General features: G+C 46.2%; 1 protein-coding gene across 1 annotated transcript in view; it reads right to left on the reverse strand.

Annotated features, from left to right (window-relative positions):
- The window catches only part of LOC146810620 (proton-coupled amino acid transporter 1-like), a 444,495-nt gene extending 432,189 nt beyond the window's left edge, over nucleotides 1-12,306 (reverse strand). Inside the window, exon 1 of the mRNA XM_085617675.1 lies at nucleotides 12,204-12,306. The gene's annotated coding sequence lies outside the window, so the exon portion shown is untranslated. The remainder of the gene's footprint in view (nucleotides 1-12,203) is intronic.
- Nucleotides 12,307-17,231: the final 4,925 nt, after the last annotated feature.

The raw sequence follows: 17,231 nt of genomic DNA on the forward strand, positions 1-17,231 counted from the left end.
ACGCGAGACCTATTGCATTGCAAACGGGAGGGCAGGCGGTGCAGTGGGGCGAGCAGGCATGGACAGCGGGAGTGCGGGCAGGGGAGCAAGAAGGCACGGATGACGGGAGTGCGGGCGGGGGTGCGAGAAGGCAGGAACAGCAGGAGTGCGTGGGAGGGGTGGGGAAGAAGGAAAATCGTGCTCTCAGTCTAAATAACACATACCGTGCAACACTCGAAATAAAGGAGCCAGTAGCCATGGAAGGATACAAATGACGACATGGCAGTCATAAGGAGGGACTAACAAGCCTATAAACCAATAGGAAGGCAGCATTTTGGAAAGGCAAAGACACAAGGCAATGAAAAATATGGGCGGGGCTTCCCTCACCTACTGAACTACCTCTAGAGAGGAGCTCCCGGCCCTTGACTAAAATCCTTCAATATCCTGCTGTCCTACATGAACTTTTCTGCTCTTTAACAGACCTTGCCTGATGCTGCAGCAGACGGGCGGACCCTGCCCCACCCCCTCACCTAGTCCGATTTGGGGCCCCGTAACAATGCTGAAGCACTGCATGGCTGAGGCTGCCATGGCCGGCGATGCGCAGTGCGGGCCGCTGAGACCTGCTGCGGGCCATGGCTGCTGCATGGGGACCTCATGGGAGTTCATGGGGCAAGGCGCCGCTCCTCGCAATTCTGGAGACAGCGATCCTGCATTGCGGCCGACAGCAGGGCTACAGAAGTGTGTTTTCCCAGCAGCCGCCTTCTCCCACTGTCACGGGGCGGGTGTCCTCGAGGGCAGAAGGAGTCAAACGAAAGACTGGTGGGAAGTACCAGACATCACCACACCTCTTCTTTTCCCACAACAGGATGACTGGAGTAACCCGAGCCCAGTAGCTGCCACCGAAACAAACCCAGGTCTCTTTAACTGGGACCCAGTAGTCGAGGACTCCGCCCCCTGGAATGACGTCACACGCCTAGGACCAACAAGAGAGGACGAGGGTGTGTGTCATCACCGGAGGAGTATTGAAGAGTGGAGAGCGAGGAGAAGAGCGAAGGACTGCGGAAAGAACATCGAGCTGAGGAGAAGAGTGGAGGAGCACGGAGAGCATATCGAGCCGAGGAGGAGAGGAGGAGAACCGAGAGACGGCAGGAGAGCCAGGAGGCCACCGAGAACACGCTTCGCCCAGTCACGCTCCCAGAAGAGCGTGGCTAACCCAGGTACGAGCGCGATTTGCGGGCTGAGTAGGGAGGCGGGAAAAGCCTGAGGGGTAGAGGCGCCAGCCCCCTTTTCTGCCCGTTGTGTTAAAGCATTCCCAAACCCGACACCATCACCCCCTTTGCCTAGAAGTGTCACTGGTTTTGGTTTGGTGCTCCTTCACCCCCTTCCCCCTCACAAATACAGCGTAGCTGTATCATTTACACCCTGTTTTCGTCTTCCTTTTTGGGGCCTACGAGTTTACCATCGTTACCGGCTTTGATCCTTGGACGCGAGACGCACAAGAGACACAGATTGCAGAGAAGAGAGGGAACCAAAGAAAGAAAGAAGGAGAAAGCCCAAAAAACGGGAGTGTTCTAAGGAGACATAGTGACTGTACTGTCTGTTTACCCGTACACCCTGGATACAAGGAGGAGATGTGTACTTTACAAAATAAAACCCACCTTGACCCGTCCTAGTGTCCCTCTCATTATATCGGAACTGCTACACCCACCCAGCCAAAGACAGCGCTACACAGAGGGCCGCAGAGGCCATACATGAGATGGTACTGAGATGGCCTAGGTAGGGTGACCAACTGTCATGGGTGCAAATTCAGGACGGTGAATGTAAAAATTCAGGACAAAGGGTCAAAATTCAGGACACAAATTCAGGACAGAAGGTCAAAATTCAGGACGAAAGGTACGTTTTACAGAAACATCAGAGGATTTCGCACAATAGTATACAAGTAAAGAGACAACCAACATAAGTACAAGTCAAAAAAAGTTTATATTATGTTGAGCCAATCATGTACTTCATGGTTTTTTGGTATGCGCACAGCTTTCAGCAACTCTGCAGGTCTTTTTGTGGTATTTCATATGATCATAATTTATTTATATGGTTACTGCACTGGGTTGTCCAGTCTGATATTTTGTTTACAATTCATGGTCCTCAGCAGGCATGTATGGTATAAGAAGTGGTCTGGAAGATCTGCTCTGATTGACTTCGTTACCAGCATCTCATATAGGAGTGCCATTTTGAGATAGAAAGCAGCACGCATGAATGTAGCTGTAGACCTGCAGTGCTGGACCAGAGTACTTTCCTCCGAGTGGGCAGCTTTATGTGTCAGATAGCTTCACGTGTTCCATGTCCGTTCAGCTGGTAATGACTGGTTTAGGGCTTGTAGAGAAATGAGTGATGAATAGCAGACAGGCCTTGTGTGAGGGTAGGAGCATGAAGCAGGAAAGGGAGTTCTTAACTAGCCTGTATGAGCCATAATTGGAGTGTTATGGCATTATTGTGGGCCAGAGCGGTTAGAAAAGAGTTGACATTACTACATAATGCCCTGGCTAGCCTATTTCAGCCCTCCTTATTTTACCTGTATGTGGGAAATAGTATACTGATTGGGCCATTTCATTTGTGTGAGCTGTAAACTGCAGATTATTATTGATGCACAGAAGTGTGCTGCAGACTAGAAACTACATACGCCGTTGAGGCATTATTGTAGGTCAGAAGGAGGCACTGTTTTTTACAAACAGAACATTTTACATTGCATGGAAGCAAAATGACAACGTGTAGTTTTACTGATAAAACTATATAGCGCACAAATGATAATGTACGGAAATGTGGTTTCAGCAAATAATTGTGCCCCTGGCGGAGCCAGCTTTACTGCTGGTTCCACCCGGTGTGACAATTTTGTTGGTACCGCCCACCCCCCACCCCCCCCCCCCCACCTCCAAGACCAAATTCTCCAAGGATTCCCTCAGGACCACCATTCAACAGTGTCCCTCTTTTCTCCACATATCCTCTCCCATGTCTATTTTTTTCATAGTGGAACTCATCACAATGTGGTGTCAAGAGCGCTTCACATCACACACATTTTATTCAGAGACAATGACTCATAAGTGTGCTAGTCAATGTAGAGGAAATGTTACTTAAGACAATGAGGGCTGTAAGATGTAGCAGTTACATGTCATTCATACAGGTAGGCATTATACGCAGGGCCATCGGAATTTTGCAAAAGGGTTGACTAAATTATGCAGCAAGTTAAAGCAAATTATGCAGCATAATGCGGCACATATTCTTTAGTATTACTTTTTATTTTGTTATTTTAATACATGGTAAATTGGAAATACTGTCTGAGCAAAGTTTTCCCCTCATCAGTACCAGCTTAACAACTAAATACATAAATAAGCAACAGAAAGGTGACCATTGAAGGGCCTTCCACTACGCCTGAACATAATTTGCCACTCTTTTAGTAACTTTTGATCCATTTAAGCTAATAACTTTTGTTGGTTTAAATCTGACGATTATGCAACAGATAATGGGTTATATGGTAAATGCGGCAAATCAATAATTATGAGAAAAAAAACAGCAGCCACAACAGTGCATAATTCCAGTTGCCCCAATTATATGTTAAGAATGCTTGCTCTGGAGAAATACAAACTCCGGGTTTAAAACATAACAGTGGTTGGGGGTTGTTCTTACAAATACATATTTATTATTATCCAAATGAACCCCTTGAACTATCTACATAAAAACATTTTTTTTAACTGCATGCTACACTTTGTGCCTTGCAAGAGGCACATTTTTCCTCTACTGCACTTTAAAACTGGGATCAGTCAAAGCTCAGATATCTCTCGATGAAATACATTAATCACCAGAGTTACATTGACATTTTTATGGTGGCATAATAATTGCAGGCTGGCACAGAAACTTAGAAGTCTTTGCCATTAGCCCTGACATCTATTTGAAAATGCAGGGCACTGGGAACCCCGAAGCATGGCTCGTGATTCAGCTGCACTTAAGTTGAACTTAGTTTGTTAATTATTCATCCTTCTGAACAGCAGACATAATTTTACTATTAAGTATGTTAGCAAGAACGCTTCTAATATGCGTGGCTCCGAAAGCTTATGGATTCCACCATAGTTGTAACTGATGTTTTTAATCGCAGATTGCAACACAGACACACCACATGCTGTAACTTCAGCATGGCCCATTGTCATTCTGTAGGAGAGAATCGCCACAGGCAGAATGACAATGGGGCTAATTGACACTCTGCAAGGTCTGGGAGGGGCTGTTGCAGCCTCTTCACTTCAAAGAAACGCAAGCTGACCCCCAACAGTGAGCGCTGTAAAACTCCTGAGGCTTCTCAAAGGGGGCATCGCAGATTCCTGCAAACCTCAGAATTACAGACAAACGGCATCCTTAAAAAGAATGACGACGGACAACGGATTTAGCAGTGAAATGACGGACTGTCCGTGAAATTTACGGACGGTTGGTCACCCTAGGCCTAGGGGACAGGCGCGTGTGTCGGACTACACTCTCCCTCCTACCCCCCTCCCATACAGCCCTGCCAAGTATCACGCATCAGGCGTTAGCCTAACGCATTTCAGTGTGGTGATCGGCATCACCGCACTAAAATGTAATGTCATGCATAATAAAGGTTGGACAGGCCTTTTATGCTTTGAATGTATATACTGTTCACTGTCCTCCCTCTCTCACTTACCCTCACCTTTGCACATTGCTGCACCATTCCCTCCCTCCTCCCCTTTTGGGGCACCTATGCACAACTTTATTGACAAATGTGTTGCTTTTTGAAGATGATATAATAAAAGTTCGACTTGATTAAATATTTTCAACATGAATAAGTATTGTTTATAATTGATTTAACAGATGTTGAAATATATGTAATATTGTGTTTCCACTGGGACTACCCACCTTTATGTACCATATTTTACCCAGGTCCTAGTGACGTTTCTGGGTCAACCCCATAGTTTTGTAACTCACGCATAATGAATAGGCATAGCACCTCCTGGGCTTTGAAGTACTAGCGCTGCTAATTATGCACAATTAATGCTGATTGGAAAATAAATGGAGTCTGCAGCGTGCTGCTCCCGGCAGGCTTGAGGTCTGGCTGAGCTGCTCTGCAGGTGTAACTGCTACAATGTAACAGTAGGAATTGTGCGCCATTGTGAATGGTTACATCACGGTGACATCAGGAGAGAAATCTGCGTCAGGAGAGAGAACGGCGGCGCAAGCGGGTGTCTGCAGTTCATGAAATGAAAATTGTGCTAGCTGCGGCCAGTGGCACTGTCAGCGCTGCCTGCACCACAGTAAAATGTGTTTAAAAGAATGAGAACGATCATGACCGTGAGCGGACCGCAGCCTCATGGACCGCGGCAGGCCACTGAGCCCAGCGCACCCCAGCAGCTGCTGGGCCTGAGAGGCTGAATCGTGCCGGGCGGCTGGCATTTCTAAAGTAAGTGAGACAGCCTGGGATTGAGTGAGGTACCTCTCACTCTGCTGCTGCTTCTTCGAATAACACTTTTGTTTTATAAATGTTAATAGCGCTTTAGCGCATGGTCACTTTCAGCTGCCTCTGGCATCGGCACCTGCCGCCAGCCCCGCGAGATCTTCCGGGAGTTCGCACCCCGGCTGCCCCCCCCCCCCCCTTTCCCCCCTCGCTTATACCACACTGATACTCTGCTACGGGGCTGCAGAGGCAGGCGGAGCTGCTATGTGCTTGCAGCCACTTCTAGGATATGCCTGCCTCAGTGCACTGCACCTGCTGCGGATCGGCCGCTGCTGAGGCTTTAAGAGGCCTGCTAACTCCTGGCGTTCTGGTTGCCTGGGGGGGGGGGGGGGGGCTGCTATTACCGACTGATGCTATTCTACATACTGAAGGGCCCTGAGAATCGGCCTTCCTCTTTACGATTCCTCCTGCCAGCTCCCGTCTAGGAGAGGGGTGTTTTCTTGCTGGCAGCAACTATAGAGAACTAGCCTTGATAGGTGGCCGTTAAGTGATTTGGGCACCATTAATAATGCGATTTGGGCTCCATTCATAATACAGCGCTCTAGCTGGCTGTGACCTGTGTGGGTCAGCTGACCTGTGCGATGCCAGCAGTGTCAAAGAGTCAAGCACTGAGCAGCATTGAGACAAATGTAATGCAGCAGAGCACAGCAGTCCACCACTGCTAGAAACCACTTCCGCTGAGCGTAAGCATTTCCTATCAGTGGGTAAGTAGCAGCCAGTCCGGAAGGGGCATACACTGGTTAGACAGTTATCTTTCTTTGGAGAGGTGTAATTTTGTATTTACCTATGAAAGTAAGAGTTTGGATTTAATGTATCTGTATATGATTTATTTAGCTCGCGAAAAAGTGTCGCTCATAGTTGTTGAATGTCACTCATAATTACACTGCAATTATGAAAATGTCACACATAAGCAATCTGAAATCTTGGCAGCTATGCCCATATCCTGGACATTGTGCTGCCAGACCTTGCCTGCAGAGGGGGGCCTATTGGGGGTAGAGCCTGCTACTTATTGGGCCACGAGGGGGCCCTTGGATTGTGCAGCGGCTCCCCGTAGGTTAGAGATCTGGTGCTGCGCTTTGACATTAAGGCCACAAGAGAACTTTCTTCCTTCGGTCCCGAGATGTTTCTGGCCCTTTAGCCCGAGTGTGGACTGCAGCAGCCACCGCAGTGTGCCGAGGTCGGGCAGTAGGTCGCGCGCCTCTCCCCCCTCTTATTCTTGGTCCTTGGAAATCATTCTAACTTCCATTGCCTGGGAACCCTACTTTTTGGAGCCAACACTCCACATTGTGGGAAAGGATTTCAATGACATCATGGCCCCTGTGCTGGACTGCTTAGGCGTGCTCGTGGTCGCCCTGGGGATCTCTCTGATCTGTGGCGACATCGGACGGCCAAGGACACATAGGGTCTTTCCAGGATAGACCACATCTTTGGGCCAGCAGGCGAGGTGGCCAAGGTAAAGAGGGCAGACTAAATGGCACATGCTAACTCGGACCATTCCGCTCTCTGGGTAACGGTGAATGGGACGGGCTCTCTATTGCTGATGGGCTGGAAACTTAGCGCATGGAATTTAAGAGACCCGGAGGTCACCTGGGAATACAGATCAACTCAGAACTATACTTTGAGGAGAATAAAGGGTGAGTGGACTCAGCAGTGGTACTCTGGGAATCTTATAAGGCTGTCTGGCGCAACAAAGAGCAAAATATACTGGGGCAGAAAAAATGCAGGGGAAAAGAAGCCAGAGAGATTTGAGAGTTGGCTCAAAGTCCTTGAGGGGACTTCATGGGTCCGAATGGATCTGTATATCGTCCGTGAGCTGGAGGTGCTGAGTAGGGAATACAGAGACCTGAAGCTAGGGGTGGTAAAGAGACAATTGTTGGCTATGCAACAACGCTGTACAAAGCGAGGGACAAAGCGGCTAAGCTGCTTGCTTGGCTAAGTCGCGGTGGGTTAAATGCATAATCGATGAACATGGAGTCTCCCATTTGTCAGATATTGACATATCGGGAGTCTTTGCGAGGTTCTATGCCTCATTTTATAGTGCAAGACCACTGAGAAATGCGACTTCTATAGCATCCTACCGGAACAAGGTGACGCTGCCAACAGGCCCTGCAGACGACCAACGATCCCTTAAGAAAGACATCATGCTTGAGGAGATCCTAGCGGCCATTGGGAATCTGGAAACCAGGAAGAGTCCAGGGCCCAATGGCCTTCCAACTGAATTCTTCAAGCGTTGCTCTGGGCTGTTGAGTCCATATCTGTTGGGCCTCTTCAGAGAGGCACGAGACAGAGACAAACTCTCACTGGACCTACGGTGCAGTCATACACAAGAAGGACAAACCGGAGACACACTGTGCCTCCTATCACCCCATCTCCCTGTTAAATGTTGAAATGAAGATATTGGCCACAATCTTAGCCAATAGATTATTGACTGTGAGAGTCCCGCTTATCCATCGAGGCATTTTTGGCTTCATGCTAGGTAGACCCACGAAACTCAATCTTTGCTGCCTCCACAACCGGCTGTCAACGGTGAGCCTTGGACAGAAACCCATGTCTTCCTAGCATTGGATGCAGAAAAGGCGTTCAATGTGATTTATTGTCCATCATTTCACCACACCTTGCAAAGGTTTGGCTTCAGCCCCAAGTACCGGCGGTGGATTAAACTGCTTCCCCGGACCCACCTGCAGCGGTGCGGGTAAACAGGGTGCGTTCCTCAATCTACCCAGTAAGGGGCTTAGCAAAATCCTCAGCACACGTCTATAGAGTAATGTTAAACTCCAATGCAAGTATATACAAATTATAAACACAGTTTCTCTTTCTTTTATTCTTTTCTTTCTGATCAGCCAACATGCGTTTCGTCGCACACACTGGGAAATCGTCCCACGACTTTCTCAAGGCTTAAATGTCAATGGTAGTAACTTTCCATTTGGTGATAATTCCATCCCACACGCTTTAGACTGCAGGTGCGCCTAGTATCCTGCTTCAAAATGAACAAATCCATGACTTTCAGTAGGAGTATGAAGGGCAAGAGTCCTAATGGCAAAATAAACATGTTTGGCAACAGAAGGCAAAAAGCTGAGGGTGACCCGGCAAAAAGGACCAGGTCAAACGTAGTGACATATGCACAGATCTCTGGAGTATGTTTTTAATCTTGTAGATGGGTGAATGAATATGCAAAGACTGCCACCACACTCACTCAAGAGTAATCCCTGTCAAAATACGTGATGTCATCCACTTTCACTCATGCTACTGTGAGGGGCATGTTGCCATACCCTGAAATTCCTGATGAGGTCACTCTATGGACGGCTGTCACTACTGTAACTCCTTTTGTCATATCATGCAGTCCTGTAAAGCCCATTGCTGCCATTCTCTGCCAGGAGAGGGGTGCAGTACATGTTGCAGAGTAACTTATATGTGCATTATAGATCTGTGAAGCTCTTAGCTCATGGTGGAAGTGAAAAGGGAAGTTTCTCATGAGAGCCCTGTGAATGCCTCACAAGGGGTTTATCAGTGCATGATGCAGGTCCACAGACAAGGATATTTCTCTGGTCGGGGATACCAAAACTGAGTTTCCCAGATAGATATGTCGGCGTACCTAATCCCTGACCTGTGATGACACCATTGATTACAGTACTGAGATAAAAATTCAGCCCTCCCAAGTCGAATGTGATATGTAGAAGCCCCTCCTTTTATAATACTTTGATTCATGCACTTACCCATACATCCACAAACTCTGTGGCGTGAGACAAACATGCGAGAGAGGCTAGCACCCAGCACAGTCATTTAAAGGCAAAATATTTCACATGGCAAAAATGAATTACATCACAGTGCTGCCCTTCTGTTTTCCCCCTCCATTGCCACTTCTGGTCAACATTTGTTCTCTCCATACAAGTATCATCTCCCTCTCTTTCCATTCTTTGTCTTATCCCTCCTGCCCTTTTTCTCTTCCAATCTCTCTGTCTCTTGACTCTTTTGTTCACCTTCTCGACCTTAATTTCTCACTCATCGCAGCTTTACCTTGTATTACCATTTCTCATTTCACTTGCTTCTCTTACCCTTCCCTCTGTCAAGCTTTTCAATCACACCTTCTCCATCGCCCGCCACTCTCTCACCTTACTCTTTTACACCTACTCTGTCACATTCTGCTAATTTTCCTCACTTACCGCTATTTCATTTCTCTCAGCACCTCTATCTCTCACATACCTCCTCACTTACTTCTTACTATCTCCCATTTCTAACCCCCTTTCATCCATCTAGGATTAGTGCAAGAATTTGTGCTACAGTGGGTGAAGGCAAATTTTCAATACCACCCCCTCTAATAATGGTACATTTTCTATTGGTCCTAGAAATAAGAAACCCCCTGCTTATCAGCACAGGTCATCGACTTAGTATTCCATTTATCAAACTGCCCGCGACAATTTTCTTGTCGCATACGTTATCCTCCTCTGTTCATTAAATCTTTTAAATAATTAATACATTTCTTCAACATATCTTCCTTCTATTCAAACCTTCCCCTTCCTCATCCTCCTTTATATAGCACACCTTCTGCGAAATGCAAGTTAAATGCTCACGCGAGAAGGAAAGGTTGGTCTCAGACTCCTTTATCCAGCGATTCAGCCACCTTGCCTCCCTCTCTTTCTCACGGCCTGTTTCTCAGACACTCTTAATTTTTCACACTCTTACTTGTCCAGACACACCAAAGATGGCTATGTTTCTTGCTCTATCACTCTGACGACCATTGTGCAGAAATGTGCTTGAGGTGTCGTAGGGTGATTGGTCTACCAACAGACGGGTAATAAGCAGGGCCTCAAAGCCTTAGGGTGAACGGAACCTAGAGGTCCCAGAAGGCGAACAGAAGCCTCTAAAACGGATGTGGGTCTGATCCGGGTTTGTCAGGTCTGGTGGCTCAGTGGACTAATGCATCCACTGCAGGAGCTTGTGTTCGACCTCATGGTCATAGGTTCAAATCCCAGGGGTCCACTCAGCCTTTCATCCATCTGAGGTCGATTAAATGAGTACCACTGAGTTGTGTAATAATAAACATCTGTTATTCAGCGTCAAGATGCCCCGTTATGGATGAACGTCCGCTTTACAAACACACATGTTCTGTTACCCTTTGGGGACATGTTGGTCAATGAAGTGAGGCTTCTTAAGAATGTGCAGGGACTTTTCAGCCTCATGGCGGACAGGGAATTCAGTGATCTGAGTGTGAGAAGGGAATTTATGAAATTGAAAATAAGCCTGAATGCCCACTGGGCATTAGTTATTCTTGTTGCTCCTAACTTTTTTTGGCTTGATATTACTGTTGACAAATATTTCCTTGGCCTGACTAGTATTTTCATGCTAGACAGGAGTATCATTAATTTCTGATACTTTTTTCAAATTTGAAATACATAACTGAAGCAACAAAAGCAAGATGAAATCAAGGCAAAGGTGTTTTACTGCCCTCTAGAGAAATGGTTCTTAACCTTGGTGTTTCTGCGGACCACAATGAATCGCAACAGGAAGACACGGACACCCTAGCCACTTCTACGATTTGAACCTCAACAGTAATACACAAAAACAAGTACACAGTACATGAACGCAGTATACCCTCTTTTCACTACAGCTGCATGTTCAAATATGAGCATGACTATACGCCGGTCTAAGACACAGTTTGTATTTTAAAAAAAATCAATATACAACCATGTGAAATCAGAGTTTGCAGCAGAAATGATGGAATAGAATTAATAACTGGATTGGCATTGGCCAAGGACCGATAAGGCAGCAATCGAGCGTGGTATGGACAATGCTGGACACTATGCAGGGTCTTTGTGTGACAGGGGTACAAAGACAGCATTGCACAAAGGCTGGAAAACTAGGTGCTTACTATGCCAAAGTACAGGCTGCCTACTAGAATGTGTACTCTGCCTGTGGAATTATTTCAGCTGTGCAAGAAGTGTGTTTGATTCTGTAAATGCCTACACAGGTGAGGCGGTGGATGGGAGAATGTGCAGCTGAGAAGGGCCTGTTGCGCAGTCTGACTCTGTGTACATGCATAGATCACCGAGAGGGTTAAACATTGGCTTTATACGTGAACAGGCGGAAATGAGATAATATGAGATAATTGTTTCATCAATTAACAATAATGCTTACTTGAAGACTATTGGATTACCTCCCCACTGTATTTGATATATGCATTAACACAGTCAGTAGAGAGCTTTTCAAAAACAATTAATAAGCAATTCAAAGGTGTGTTTTGTAAGAAGCTGCAAGTTCAGGCTGGAGCGTCAGCGTGTCTGAACGCCGCAGGGACTGCTCGCATTTACGCTGCTTTACAGGTTAAGAACCACCGCGGTCTCGAGTACTCCGAGCACACCTCATTAATTCAGAGCAAATGAAGACAGAATTAACTAACATATCACAAATAATACAAGATTATACACAAACTGCTGTTCAAGTACCAACTATGCCCCCCCCCCCCACCCCAAACCCCTACAACACATAACAAAAATGCTGCTATTTTGTCCGAAAAGGATGGCAATCCTCCTGAGATATTCCTGGGATTCATCAACACCCGGGGATAGGACTGCCCCAAGTCTGCAAAAACTGCTGTCTCCAAAAAAATCCTCGGGGGTTAGGCTGCTGCCCTATATGAATCTCTGGCGCTGCCTGAGTTCTGGACCCCCCTCGTTGCAGGATCTAGTCGGAACGCCCTGCAGTACCTCCCTCGCCCCCGTACCTCTCTTCCGGACTCTCACCGGCCGGCTCTGTTCATCTTGGGAGATGTCAGACGATTTTCAAAGGTCACGTGATGTTTAGATCATGTGATGCTATCACCTGACAGTTTCCGGATTTGCACATTTCTTAGTGAGCTGTGGTAGTCCTAATAGTTTCCCGTGAGCCGTTCCTTCGATCACATGAGTTCGCAGATGCAAAGAGGCGCCCATCTTAGAGTAGAGACAATGAAGGCACATTTCCACAACAGCTCACGATAATGCATACATAATTGCAAAGTTTTAACTCGCAGTTTTTTAAATGTTCTTTGCCAATAAGTCTCAGAACTTTACTTTTTTGATAACAAATAGTTCCAGACTATCACTAATCTACAAAGAAACGGGAGGTGACCTTAAATGTAATCTTTTTTCATTTGTTTTAATATTAAATGTGTTTGAAAAATAACACATATGGTGTTCAGTCCAAACCAGCTGGGGAAGGTCGCTTTGTTTACATTCTCGCTTTAGACAGCTAGCTGACAGCTTTAGTTCCAGCCCCAGGCTGATGACAACAGAAAATCACACAGCATTGTAGAGAATTCACAATAGGAACACAGTGTTACACTGCCGACTGGTGGTTAAAAAGAATAACGCGATTTCTTTCCACAGAGGTTGCACAGCTGATTTTGAAACACGTTACATTATGACTGCATTGTTTTTTGTTGTTGTTGCAAAAGAAGAATCCTAGGGTGTCTCTTTTAGTCATGATGCTATTTAAATATTTGTTGTGTGGGATTTAAAGTATGCTATCGCCTGATTCGCATACATGCTTGGGCACTGAGAGCGTTTGGCACCTGCCTTTGTCAAATCCTCACTTACTTCTAGTTATATCCGCGAGGCGGCCCTGCAGCCTGTGCTGCACACTTCTTCAACACAGAACGCACCAAAACCCTAGGCACAGGCTGTTCTAGAAGAAGGTAGTTTTCCTTTCACCGTGTCTCCGGGCCCGTTACCTGCCGCTGATTGCTTTGTTTGGGGGTAATAATGAATGTTCTTTGCCAGTTGGCAAAGGAATGCTAATTGTAACACTTTAGCAGTGAGATGCCGAGATTAGCATCTAAAAGACTTTCTCTGCCCTCTCCAGGACTGGGCTGTTTAATCCCTGTTTGCTCACAAGAACAAGCATTGGCATATCCAATAGGTCTCGCCTTTGGGACCTTAACCGTTGCATGGCTAAACACTTATAAGGTCCCAAAGGAGAGACCTATTGGCTATGCCAATGCTTGTGTGCCCTGAAGGTAAATAGGGTTCAACGCCAAAGGACCAGGTGCAGAACTTTACTTGAGTAAAAACTGAAAGGGAATCCTCAGGCAATCTAAGAGCTTTCCTGTCACGGAATTTGTAGTTGAGAGTCAATAGGGAAGAAACTGAAGCCGACACAGCAGAGATCTACACACTCTGACTCGTTTGTCCGTGTTTTTAAAGTGTGTTAATATTAATGCGACAGATGTAAAACACACAAGGGAGAGAGAGTGGAATGAACCTTACTAAGCCGTTGTTTAACATTAATCACTTTAAAAACAGATTTTTGAATTTAGAAAGACAATACAATACTCGCCGGGGCAGGAATAACGTTAAATTCTGTTAATTAAGGTATTCGCCTCATGTTGGACTGTTACTGCTAAAGGTTAAAGGTCCCCCGCACATGTCGTGCATCTGTGAGTCTTCGTTCACTCTCGCGGGAGGGGGCACATAGTCAGTGACTGACGGTCCTGTCCTCTGCACCTCCGCAGGCGTAGGACGGGGCACTAGTCCCCACTGAAGAAAGAGCGGGCACATACACATCATACCTGTAGCGAGATGCCCCCAATGCCTGATCAGAGACAGACAAGGCGGAGCTCGGCCGGAAAGGTGTAAGTCTGAAGCACGTTTTCCTCTACCACGAGCCGAGGTGCTCCTATTAAAAGCATGCATCTTCAAAGTGCACTACTTACCCGCTAGCAGCACCCACGTGCCTACTTTACTTCACCTCCGCTGTGCGCCCATCGAAGCACCGAGAGAGTCCTCCTGGCTGCAAAGAGCGCCCCCTCAGCAAACGCGCCGCCCGGGCTGCAATTCCGGCTCAGCAGTGGGCGCCGCACACTGTGTGCTCTGGGCTCCAGCGGCCGCGGCGGAATTTAAGTAAGATACTAGTGTCGGTCTCAGGAAGTGCGCCTCAGAAGAGTGTTACTAACTGGTCTCAAAAGTATAATTGCGCTTAGCATGGGGTCAGTCAGCTGCCTGCCCTGGTAGTTGACGTTCTGCTGTGACCTTGTTTTCACGAGCCGCACGATGGACTTGTAATAATACAGCGCCCGGCTCACTCCGCTGCCGCCCAGCTCTATGTGTGCCCCTCGGCCTGTCTTGTACCCCAATCAATGCCTGATGCTGTTTGCAGCAGGGGCTGTTAATCTGCGAATTTTAATGTGTTGTTTTTGCTCACAAGAAAGGGACACTCATAGTCGTTGAAATGTCACTCATAATTGCATTTCTAGTGGACACTGTAGCTCGTATTATTTTAGTGCATCTATAACAATGAAGACTCAGGAATGTGCTAGATGCAAGTCAAATAAAAAACAAGCATTGGCATAGCCAATAGGTCTCGCCTTTGGGACCTTATAAGTGTTTAGTTATCCAGCACAATACACTTGGTGCAACAACATCAAGTGTTGCATGTCTAAACACTTATAAGGTCTCAAAGGCGAGACCTATTGGCTATGCCAATGCTTGTTTAAATTAGCTTTATTAAATTAACTTTAGGTAATAGCTATTTCTTTTTTCTTTACTTCAGGCGTGGAGTTAGATGGTGTTTTTATTTTTTGTCTACTTGGTATAGTTGTTTTTATAAAGTACTTTAGTGACTTTATAATATTGACGCTGCCTGCATTTTGCGTGACTGGTCAGGTGGTGATTTCTTTTGTCTCCTTCACATAATTATTAATAAAATCCATAGCACTACTGAAAGAATATTCTTAAAAAATCACTGATAAATTAGTCACATCCACGAACGTTTTTTAAATTAAACTGTTTTATTGCACAGTATATGGTGGCCATATTTAAGTGACAGCCTGTTTTCTCTTTTCTTTTTCTGACATGTATTGCAATAAAGAAAATGTAAAAAATGTACTAAACGCTAAGCCCATGCAGAGGCGTTGCCATCAACTGTGCAGCAGGTGCAGTGGCACCGAGTGCCTCTACACCCCGATTATTGTTTTATTTTACCACCCTAACGGTCAGTGGGCCTACTTTCCATGCTTCAACTAGGGCCCATGGCACTCTTGCTATCTGCAATGAGCTGCAGCACACGCTTTTGCAGTGCCCGTGTGTGATCTGAGGCCGAAAGAAAACAGGCTAGCAAAGCTTAGGAATCTAAAAACGTAAAGATGGGAAGACTACTTAAAGGCCGCCAACCCGACAGATGTTAGCTGTCCTTGCATTCATTGTTGTCGGCCCTAACATATGCCATGCTGTTCTTAAAAAAAAAAAAAGTTTGTTACATTACGTTAAATTATGTTAGGTTCTGCTACGTTATATCATCCTTACTACATTTTGCTTCGGCGTTTGTGGTTAATTTGCTATGCCATGTTATGTTGTGATATCAGAAGTTGTTTTATGGTGTTCAAGGCAATGCTATGGTAAGAAAAACATTCCTGCGCTATGCTACGACTTTAGCGTGGATAAGAATATTCTGTGCAGCACTAGGCTGCTTGTGTAGGGTATCTGCAGCTACGGTCAGACTCTGAGAAAAAGTCCTGTCCAAACACTCAGGGATGCTTGTAGGTTGTCACTAAGTGGTAAGTTACTGAACTCTAACTCGTTGGAAGATAAAGTATTTGTAAAATTGCTGGATTATAAACTTGACATTACGTCACGAATACTATGTGCTAGTGCTGCGAAGAAGTCTTCGAAGCGCCCTTCTGTGTTTTCACAAGAGTTACGTGTATTCGAATCGTGATACAGCAGGAACTGCTATTAACAAGCGTGGTCCAGCCGCAAAAGTGACAAGCATTGGCCGTGGTTTCGCAAGACGCGTGGCCGCGATTTCACAAGACGCGCGGCCGCGAGACGCGCTCTGAGGAGGGGGAGGGGCGAGTAAGACAGAGAGGCAGAGCGAGGTGCGCGCGCGGGAGAACGAGAGGAAATCCATATGGCGCCTCTGCTCGTAAGCGCGCGCACATGCACACAGCTGTAGGCCGGCCATGGCAGCATTTTTTGCAGCCCTTACTAAAAGTCTCGCCAGACCAGAGCATGCGCTGGGTCAGGCGAGACCTAACAAGCCGGGAGAGCTCTTCGAGGTTTCCACTCTTCCGCTCGAAATCCCCAAGCTATGTATGTGCCTAAGCGAGGCGCTTGGGAGAGCGAGGCTGACCAGGAGGGAGGGGGAAAAGGGAGGGGGTAGTGCAAGCAGAGGAGCCTGATTACAGCAATAAAAAGACAGATGGCAGCTGTGCACGTGCATGCTCTTGTGAACGCAAGCTGCAGGCCAGCAAGAGCCTCCGGTGGAACTTTTAAAAGCCACTTACTAAATGTCTCGAAGAGACAGCATGCGCTGTCTCAGGCGAGACCTAAAAAACGCTGAAAGCCAGTAACTCAATTTTATTTGTATTTCACAACTCTGCTTTGGCACTACGACATAGGACACCATCTACTATTTTGTTTGGCTTTTCTTTAGCCAACAGCGTGTTGCACTGTGAGGCTTTGTAGTTTTGCTTTTAACAATTTAACAATGGGCTCAAAACCCCAACATGCAAAAATGGCAGAACTGGCTTGAGATATTACACATGACATAGACACACTTGTAAGCTATGGTTTAAAAATTTACAAAGTCACCTACTCCATTTTAAAAACAGCTTATTTCATGCCTAAAATCAAAAGTAAACTTGCCTTACATATATTGTGATCACTCTTTCACACATGCACATTATGCATTAAAAGAGGCATTGGCAATGTGAATAGAAATTTCTTATCTCAATTGAAAAGTCTTATATCAAGCTTCGCGACACAATGAAGGTACA

The sequence above is a fragment of the Triturus cristatus genome, chromosome 7 (genome assembly GCF_964204655.1).
Source record: "Triturus cristatus chromosome 7, aTriCri1.1, whole genome shotgun sequence".
NCBI classification, from domain to species: domain Eukaryota; kingdom Metazoa; phylum Chordata; class Amphibia; order Caudata; family Salamandridae; genus Triturus; species Triturus cristatus.